The sequence below is a fragment of the Nelumbo nucifera genome, chromosome 7 (genome assembly GCF_055504915.1).
Source record: "Nelumbo nucifera cultivar China Antique chromosome 7, China Antique-T2T, whole genome shotgun sequence".
NCBI lineage: Eukaryota > Viridiplantae > Streptophyta > Magnoliopsida > Proteales > Nelumbonaceae > Nelumbo > Nelumbo nucifera.
In genome coordinates this window covers 55,903,723-55,914,474 of record NC_142655.1, presented here as the reverse complement: position 1 = coordinate 55,914,474, position 10,752 = coordinate 55,903,723, and positions in this window count along the sequence as shown.

Here is a 10,752-nt window from a genome sequence, read left to right as displayed (position 1 = left end):
TAGCCCATGTTGTTACTACTGTTGCCCGAAATTCAATGCCAAAACACTGTCAATTGAGCAAGCAATGTAGAACAATATTTTATTCAAGTAATAAAATATCAAGTTTCCCCTTCCATATTATGTATTCTGATGTTTGGGGGCCTACTACTATAACTTCAGAGGGTGGGTATAAGTATTTTATCATATTGATTGATGATTTTTCCCACTATACATATATATTTCCCATGCATAGTAAAGACAAAGTTCCAAAGGTTGTGAGAGATTTCCAGAGGATGGTGTTTACATAGTTATGTTGAAATCTAGATTTTTTAATCAAATAATGCAAAAGAACATCACAACAAAATGGTATTGTAAAAGGAAATAGTAGTTGTGCAAGACTACAGATTTGAACAAAAAATAAAAGAAAATTAGAAGAGAAGAAGAGAGATGGAGAAGAAGAACTCGTGGAAGGGTTTTAGGAGAAGAGAGTGGTTGGTTGTCTTAACAGTCGCCCCACCCTTTGAATTTAAATACAAGCTTTCATAATTGTAATAGGACTTAATGTTTACATGGAAAGATAAGATAAGATAAGATTAAAAACTAATCCTACTAGGAAAGCTAATCCTAATCAAGACTTAATTAAATTTATGCTGTCCCACGAGTACATTAATGTGGAGTCCATAGTTTCCTACACTCCCCCTCAAGTTGGGAGTATATGTTTGTCATTCCCAACTTGCATAGATCTTCTAACTTTTTCCTTGAAACAGCCTTGGTGAGAAGGTCTGCAAGCTGCATGTCGGAAGTGATATAAGGAATGCATACTTCTTGAGATGTAACCCTTTCTCTAATAAAGTGTCGGTCCACTTCAATATGCTTAGTTCTGTCGCGCTGTACTGAATTATGAGATGTATTAATGGCAATCTGATTATCACAGTACAACATTAGGGGTTTCTCATAAACAATACCAAATTCCTCAAATAATGATCTTAACCATAAAATCTCAGCCACACCATTTGCCATGGACCTATCTTCAGCTTTAGCACTGGAGCAAGAAACAACACTTTGTTTCTTACTCTTCCAAGAAACCAGATTACCTCCTACAAAGGCACAATATCCAAAGGTAGATCTTCGATCATCAACACACCCAGCCCAATCAACATCTGTATAGACTTCTATCTTCATGTAATCATTATTCTTGAACAAAATACCTCTGCCTAGGGACTTCTTCAAATATGCTAATATCCTCTCAACTGCAAGGAGATGAGTAGTTCTAGGAGAATGCATATACTGACTAACTACACTGACTAAATAAATGATGTTGGGTTGTGTGAGGCAAAGGTAGAGAAGTTTCCCAACTAACAGTTAGAACATAGCTTTATCTTCAAGAGGCTCTCCTCCTTCTGCACTGATCCTGTGGTTTTGTTTAATAGGTGTGTCTGTAGGCTTAACTCCCAACTATCTTATTTCTTCTAGCAGATCAAGCATATACTTTCGTTGAGAGACAAAAATCCCATGCTTGGATCTAGCTACCTCAATGCCCAAGAAGTATCGTAGTTTCCTCAGATCTTTTACCTCAAACTCTTGATGAAGGAGTTGCTTAAGAGACTCAATTTCACTACCATCACTTCCTGTTACTACAATGTCATCCACACACACAACAAGCAAAGTTATGAAAGAAGCCACTCTCTGAATAAACAAAGTGTAGTCTGACTAGGCCTGCACATATTCGAACCTTTCAAGGGCTCATCTAAATCTATCAAAACCAAGCTCCAGGGGACTGTTTTAGTCCATACAAGGCTTTGTTCAATTGACAAACCTTTTTTCCTATTTCCATACCATAAAATCCAAGAGGCAACTACATGTAAACTTCTTCCTGCAAGTTTTCATTGAGGAAGGCATTTTTAACATCCATCTAATACAATGGCCAAGAGTAACTAGCTGCAAGAGATAATAAGACTCTGATAGTGGTCATCTTTGCTACTAGTGCAAAAGTTTCTAAGTAGTCAATACCATATGTCTGAGTAAATCATTTTGCAACTAATCGGACCTTATACCTTTCAACAGAATCATCAACATTATGTTTCACAGTGAATACCCATCTACATCCAACCGGTTTCTTTCCTTTGGGCTGATCAACTATTTCACATGTATTGTTTCTAATGAGAGCATCCATTTATACTTTTATTGCATCTTTCCATTCTGGTATTGCCCATGCTTCTTGTATTGTTCTGGAAATGGGAATATCCGCAATAGATGCAAGAAAAGACTTGTAGGAGAAAGACAAATGATCATAGGACAAGAACTGAGAAATGTAGTGAGTTGTTGATATGGTGCAACGACGCTTACCCTTACGGACTGCTATGGGAAGGTTAAGATCATCTAATGAAGGTGAAGGCTCCATGGCGGGATGTCTCTCATTTGTAGTATTTGTGGTACCTAGATCTGGATCTATAGAAGGAACTGGGGCTATTATGGTATCGGGATCTGGATCTACAGAGGGGGTTTGGATTGGCCTGGACTGTTGATGTCCGAAATCAACTTGTCTCCATCATCTGTGATAAACTCTCACATCCCTACACCTTTGACAACCTTCCCCACTGCACACTTCTTCACTTAATGGGATTGGTAAAGGAACTTCTAATGTGCTAATCCCAGCCTCACTATTCTCCCCCTAAGGAGAAATTCGTGGATAATAGGGTTTATCCTCAAAAAAGATGACATCCATTGAGACAAATCTTTTTCTAGAAGTGGGTTCATAACAACAATATCTTTTTTGAGTTTGTGCAGAACCAAGGAAAATACATTTGGAAGCCTTATGATCAAATTTAGAATGATGAGGACCAAGGATTTGAACGAAGCAAATGCAACCAAAGGTTTTAAGTGGAATGGTGAACAATTCTTTATCAAGGTATAGAAAGGTAAATGGAGATTTCATGTCAAGAACCCGTGAGAGAATCCGATTGATGAGATATATTGTTGTAAGAACAGCATCCCCCCAGAAACGTATAGGCACATTTGAGGTAAACATAATGCCTCTAGCTACCTCCAATACATGTCTATTCTTTCTTTCACCAACCCCATTCTGCTGTGGTGTATGTAGGTAGGTACTCTGATGGATAATCCCATGGTCAAGCAGGTATTAGGCTAATGGGTTTGCAAAATATTCTTTTGCATGATCAAATCTAAAAATTTTAATTTTGACCCCAAAGTGGGTTAAAATCATTTGATGAAAGATTCGGGTTAATGTTGGGACCTCATCTCGAGAACGCAAAGTAAACCCAGGAAAACCGAGTATAATCATCAACAAATAACAGGAAATATCTGTACCCTCCATGGTGTGGTATGATAGGGTCCCCAAACATCAGTATGCACAATTCCAAAAGGAATATTGCTCATGTTATTACTTAATGAATAGGTTGTCCTACAATGTTTTGCAAGCTCACAACTCTCACTTTTCAAACTAGACATCTGGACAGATTCAAATAAACTAGGAAACAAACTTTTCAAGGCCTAAAAGGATAAATGACCCATCTTATTATGCCAAAACATCACCTGATCAACAGATTGAGAAAACGAAGGATTTCTTAGCTTCACTATCTTCCTGATGAGCACTTCTTCCAAGTAGGTAGGTTCCATTTGTCTTACGGCCAGTCCCAATCACCTTCATTGTCTCCAGATTCTAAAAAACACATCGATCAGGAAAAAAGGTTATTGAGTAGTTCTGTTTTTTCGTAATGCTGCCAACTGAAAACAAGTTAGTATTAAGCTTAGGAACATGCAAAATGGAGGACAGGGAAATGGCATCAGACAACTTGATGTTCTCTTTACCAGAAATAGGGACAAGGAATCCATCAACGATTGACACTTTGTCTTTACCAGAAGATAAATGATAAGTAGAAAAAGTGATGGCAAGCCAGTCATATGATCGGATGCTCCTAAATCTATTATCCAATAATGTTCAATATCACCTAGAGCTGAAGCATGATAAGTTGAGGCCTGATTACCTAATTGAGCAAAAGATGAGGTTGAAGGAGCTGATGGTGGATGAGATGGTACTGAGTTATTAACTTCACTTTCTAACTGTGTTAGAGCAGCTCGGACAGTAGCTAGGGTGTCTAGAGGAGTGCCTCTTGAAGTTGTTGAGGCTGCACTATCAGTGTTAATAGCCATATTGACATTCCCCTTTTTGTTTCTGAGTTTTGCTGGAACTAGATGTGGATGTAACTTCCAACAAGTGTCTTTAGTTTGTTTAGGTTTCTTACCATGTTCACACACTAGGTCCTTCTTAGCCTCTTTTTACATATCCCTTTCCTTATCTCCCCTAGACTTGGGCTTAACTGCTGCTAGGGCAGATTCGAAAGGCTGTTGCTGCAACATAACATTTCTCCTATTCTCCTCACTATGCACTAGGGAATAGGCTTGAGACAGAGTCACACCCTCTCTTGTCAACAGTTGTTATCTTATAATATCATACTCAGAATTTAGACCATCTAGAAACTCAAATACTCTATTAGTTTCAACTTGTCTTCTATAAGTCTATGCATCTTTCTGACTTTCCCATTCTATTGTCTCAAGATGGTCAATTTCTTGCCACATAGATTTTAGGGTTGAAAAATAAACAGAGATCTATTTCTCTCCTTGTCTGAGATTTCTAAGTTTCCATTTCAGCTCATAAGCCCTAGCAACATTAAGGGGCTGAGAGTAGGTTTCTTTCACAATATCTCATATTTCTTTACCTATTTTTGCCCATAAGTAAATTCGGCTGATGTGTAGCTGCATGGAGTTACACAACCATGTCATCACCAAATAATTTTCCTGAATCCACTTAGCATAAGTGGGATCCTCCTTAGTTGGTTCTTTCACATTCCCCAACAAATAGTTCGACTTTCCTCTTCCCCCAATGACCATCATGGCTGATTGCCCACTCTAAGTTGTTTGAACCATCAAACTTTATAGTTGTTATCTGGAGGTGTTTTCAGACATGCTACCTGAACTAGTCCTAAAAACACCCTCCCCTTGGCTTTCAAACTCCATTAATGATCAATAAAAAAGCTTCCTAATTAATGTACCAGTAGGCCTATTGGGTCTGCAGTAGGTAATAGTAGTAAAAAAAAATAACAGTTTTGTTGTAACAGTCCTACTAAAACAGCTCTACTGGATCTTCCAGAGAGCAAAGAAATCGAGGGAGACAAGTCCTAAAGCAATAACAACCCCGAAACTTGAGGGTTTTCTCTTAAACCCTAAAAAGGACTACATAAATCTTTTGGAGTTTTTTACGTACCTCTTATATCAAGGTATTATTGTTGTCGATCTTAAGAAAGATTGAAAAACTTACCAAAAAATTCAAAAAAGCTTTGATCTTGATGAAAAATTTCTCGGATTTTGATTGTCTTCCTCAGTCTTGAAGAGAAAAAACTGGTTTTAAACCAGAAATCTTCTGAAATTCTGATCACAACTTCTAGTACTGATCGAACAGTAATCTCTCAGGAAGTCATAACCTCCCCTAATGTAGTATTTTGGAAAAAAGCCATAAAAAGTGAAATAGATTCTTTCGTCACTAATCACACTTGGGAACTTGTAGATTTTCCACCTAGAACTAAGGCACTAGACTATAAGTGGATTTTTACGAAAAAGTTGAAACCAGATGGTACAATAGATAAATTCAATGCCAGATTAGTTGCTAAAGGTTTCAAACAATAGAAAGATGTAGATTCCTTTGATACTTATTCCCTAATTGCAAGGTTAATTACAATTAGAGTCTTGTTTGATATAGCATCCATTTACAAACCGGTAGTTCATCAAATAGATGTAAAAATGGTTTTCCTAAATGGGGAATTAGAGGAAGAAATATATATTAAACAACCTGAAGGCTTCATAATGCCAAGACAAGAAAATAAAGTATGCAAGCTAATTAAGCCTTTGTATGGCTTAAAACAAGCTCCCAAACAATGGCATGAAAAATTTAATAATGTATTAGTAACCAATGGATATTAATAGGAATGATTCCGATAGATGCGTCTATAGCAAGTTTGTAAATGATAGGATTCAAGATCTGTTTGTATGTTGATGATATGCTAATAATGGGAACAAGTCTAGAGGTAGTAAAAGAAACAAAACAATTTCTAATGTTCAAATCTGATACCAAAAACATGGGTGAGGCAAATGTAATCTTGAGGATTAAAATCCATAAACAAGGAAATTTTATTCTCTCCCAATCACGCTATGTAGAAAATAGTTTTAAAAAATTTAGACATTATGACTGTAAACCTGTTAAAACACCTTTTGACTTTAATATTCACTTAAGGAAACATGTAGGAGAACATGTTTCACAAAAAGAGTATGGAAGTATAATTGGATCTATTTCTTACTTAATGAATTGCATAAGACCAGATATAGAAATAACTGTTGGAAAATTAAGTCAGCATACTCAATCCTAGAAATGAACATTGAAAAACTCTAGCGAGGTTATTAAAATATTTAAAAGGAAGTATAAATTTTGGTTTACAACTTTACACTGCTCAAGTTTCCTCCTGCTTTAGAGGGCTTTATTAATGTGAATTGGATTTCATATTCAAATGATAGTACCTCCACCAATTGATATGTTTTTACCCTAGGTGGTGGAGTGGTATTGTGGAAACTGATAAAACAATCATATAATACTAGTTCAACAATGGAGGTTAAATTCATTGCATTAGAATTGGTAGGGTCTGAGGCAGAGTGACTATGGAACTTACTGGCAGATGTAATACTTTGGCCACAAACGGTTCAGTCTTTATCTCTCCATTGTGATAGCCAAACAGTGATATCTAAAGCCAATAACAAAACTTACAACGGTAAAAGGAGGCACATCCGCATAAGGCATAACCTAGTAAGGTAATACTTCAACGAATGTACAATTACTTTGGATTTTATAAGATCTGAAAAGAACCTTTGAGATTTATTAACCAAAGCACAAACTTCTAAGGTAGTTTATGAGGCATCAGTAAGAATGGGTTTGAATCCTGTTACATAAGTCATTAGTGATGGACACCTAACCTTTGTGAAAGGAGATCCCTGGAATTAAGTTAAATGGGTAAAAACGAATCTCTAGATGACTTGGGAAAGCATCATCAAATTGTGCCCCATTATAGATGTTGAAGTAAAATAGTACTCACTACAGTTTGAGGAGGTTGAGTGTAAGGCTCTTAATTAATTAAGAATAGTGTGTGTAGTGCACGTTAAAAAAATGGCCTAAGTGAGTGTTGATGCGGCACGATCTGGGCACTCCTAGCTGGCTGCTGACTGGCTCCTTATTGGCAACGGACGACACCTGAGAAGATGAGAAGAAGGATTCCCGGGGATTTACCTAGTGGGAATACTCTGAAGCTTAAGTCAGAACGTTGGGGAAGGAGAAAAAAGAGAGTGCGAAAGCTAAAAGTGTAGGTTGCGCTTTATCACTATGCTCGAGAGATTAGCTTGCGAGCAAGTAAAGACTCAGGTTGAGAATATGAGAGTGCGGAAGTATTCAAAAGTCTGAGAGAGCTCTCTTCTCCTTTGCCTCAAGGGCTTTTATAGGGGAATTACTGTTAAATCGGGTGTAACCGCCACTGGGCCCCTGTCGCAGTCGTTACCTGCCAGGACTGCGCAGGTGATCATTTCAGCGTACCTCTTGCTCGGATGAGTGACACGTCTTAAAGGAGCAGGCACGCCTCCGCCTGCTGAGAAACATGGGTGCAGACTGTCGAAAGGACAAGGACTGCGTCATCAGTCAAGAGACGTGGCGCTGTCTGATTGGTACGATTTGTTAGGTAGAAGTTTCCTGAGAAACGTCTGCGTTGCTCATTCGCAAGCTACTTTGTAGCAAGCATAGGAATACTTCGGGGTTACCCTTAGTAAGGCTGTTCTCTGGGGTGACTTATTCACTTAGGGGCAAGAGCGAGCTGGTTTCCCTAGCTCGCAAGCTGAAGCAATCTTGGAGTATCCTCTTTGGGGTAGCTCGGGGGGACCTAGAACTTGTGTTGTAGCGAGCTCCTCCTACAACGAACTATGATATAGCGAGCTGCTCTATGGGCTTGTTACTTAGCCGTGATCAGGCTATGACGCTGAGCTGTTGCCCGTGCTGAGTCAGGTCCACGTGTCATCACTTCATAGGTCGGGTCAAATCATCATCCATCAATTGCCCCCCCACTCCTCGAGCTAAGAGTGTTGCCTTAGCGCAAGGAATTCATGAAGTATGATGGATTGATTTGACCAAAATTCAAACTTGATTGACTGCTCACATTAAATGTGTTCGCGGGAATCAGGAGATTTTCTGACCTTTCGTATTCCGAAAACGTGCTGGGGTGGCTCTTAACTCTGGATGTCGTGCAGTCGTCGTTGCTTCAATCATGGGAGACGTGCAACCAATCGCCTTTCGGTTTCAGATGGCGTGCGGTCAGCACACCTGCGAACCGTCAGATCTGCCTTAATCCGGGCCATTGATTCAGAGACGCGAAGACTATAAATAGGAGGGCCCTCTAGGTCTCACTTTCTCTCATGCCATCTTGTTGTCTTCGGATTCTGAGGTCACGCATCTGTCAAGTCTACTCGAATTCCTCAGTTTACTTCGTCCCGTCTTTTCCGGTGAGTCTTGATTACTGTCAATCATGTCTAGGTACCCGTACCATACTCACCACCGGGGCGGTGACCAGGATGATGATGCTCCCTCGGGCTCGGGGGGAGCTTGAGAACATGTCCCGGGGGCTCGGCAGACCTCCGGTGACAGAGCCTCCACTTCCCGGGGAAGGGAACCTGATACTTTTGGCCCTTCCTCTATGACAGTGGGGAGACTTAGGTCTCTAATAAGCTATTTTCACCTTCCTGGGGACCTTGTCTACTGCCTTCCCACCGGTAACTTTCCGTGGGAGCACGACCCCAACGAGATAGTCATCTACCAGGAGTAGCTCGAGGCTGGCCTGCGTCTCTCCCTGCACCCCTTGATAGTGGAGGTGCTAAACCATTTTAACGTCACTATCGATCAGCTTCATTCCAACGCCATTCGGAACATGGTTGGGACTATATCCTTGTGCTGTGAATATTGTCTTCCTTTGGACCTTGACATATTTTCTGCTATTCTTTGTATAAAGAATGCCACCCTTGGGGCTCCACTGGAGAGGCGTCTTTACTACCTCTCCCCCCGCCGTGGCTACAAGCTCTTACATGAGCTACCGAATAAAATTCCCGCCTGGAAGCAGGATTATTTTTTGGTCCGCAACCCCGAGGGGTGGCCCTTCCCTACTTCTTGGAGGGGCACCATCCAGGACTCCGAGGTCGAGCTGGACTCTGAAACTCAAAAAATGATGTTGTCCTGGGCATCAGTAGGCTTCCTCTGTTCAGACTACTTGATCGAGGAGAAGCTCGTGCAGGCCGGCCTGAGCCCGGGTAGGTTGCCTCTTTAGGTCGCGTAGTACCTTGTCACAATATTGTGTATATACATATACTTTGTTCTTACCGAACTAATATCTTATGGTTTCTTCTTGGCAGCCATCATGTCTGGTGTTGACTTGCGCCGTCTTCTTCCGAGCAACCAGAGGCGCAAAGTGAAGTGGTCGCCCCCCAACCAGACTCCCCCCTCTGGGGGTACCGAGTTCGGGTCTGCTGAGCCAGGCTTCACCTATCCGCCGCCCGAAGTTCCACCACCCCCATCCGAAGGAGGTGCCGACGGGGCCAGCCTCGAGGAGGGCGAGCTCCCACAGCAAGGGGTAGTCCCCTCGGGTTCTTCTCAGTCGTTTCCCTATCCGCGGCTCCTAGTGGGGAACTGGGAGGGCATAAATGACTTTGTTGTGGCTCATCGGAGGAGTCGGAGAGCGATCTGCAATGAAGAGGTTGCTAAGTGGGGGGCGATGTAGCCTGGGGATCTTGTCACGCTTGCCGCCTCTCACTGTATGGTGGTAAGTGGTCCTTCTCTTCTCCTTCGTCTTTCCTTCCTTTTTTGTTGTCCTTTGACTCCAGTCACTTGTTGGCAGGTAAACACCGCCATGCACGCCATGGCCCTCCAGACGCATGTCCACTCCTGCGGCGCTCATAACCAGAAGGTCAACATTCAGAAGCTCCAGGGCGAGCTCGACCGGACTCGGGGCGAGCTCCTTCACACTCACAAGGGGAGCAAGTCCTAGGAGCTGCTCATCCGAGACCAGGAGGCACAGATTGCCAGGCTTTCTGAAGAGAGTGCGCGCTACAGGGAGGAGTCGTCAAGGGTGGCGGCGGAGAGGGAGCTCCTTCGCCAACAGGTTCGGGACTTGGAGTCCACTCTTCTGGACCGAACTCGGAACTTCGACAACATGGTGGAGGCCGAGCGAGAGAAGGCGGTCTGGAACTTCAAAGACTCCCAGGAATATCATGACCTCCAGGTAGAGTATGGCTCAAGTTCATACCACTCCGGGTTCAAGCTCTGCCGGTGGTTGGTCCGGAATAAATTCTTTGGGCTCAACCTCGACGGAATCACTATGAAGGGCCTGTTTCCCAAGACGGCGGACCAAGCGGAGGAAGAGGAGCCTGACTCTTCGGAGGATGAGGACGAGGTGGCGGATCCCTGAGGCTTCGGTGGCGTTTGATCATCTGCTTTGACTTCTGGTGGCTCCCGGGTACCATAAACCCGGTCTTGAAAGGATCTTTTGCTAGGCAGTTGCGCCCTTTTATTTTATATCAGACTTTTTTTGAGCTTTTTAGTTCGGTTGCTGTTTTGTTGTTGTTGTTTTTTTTTTTTTTGAGACAGTAATGAAATTTCCCTTTTCTTCCAAGTAAGGTGTGCTCTTT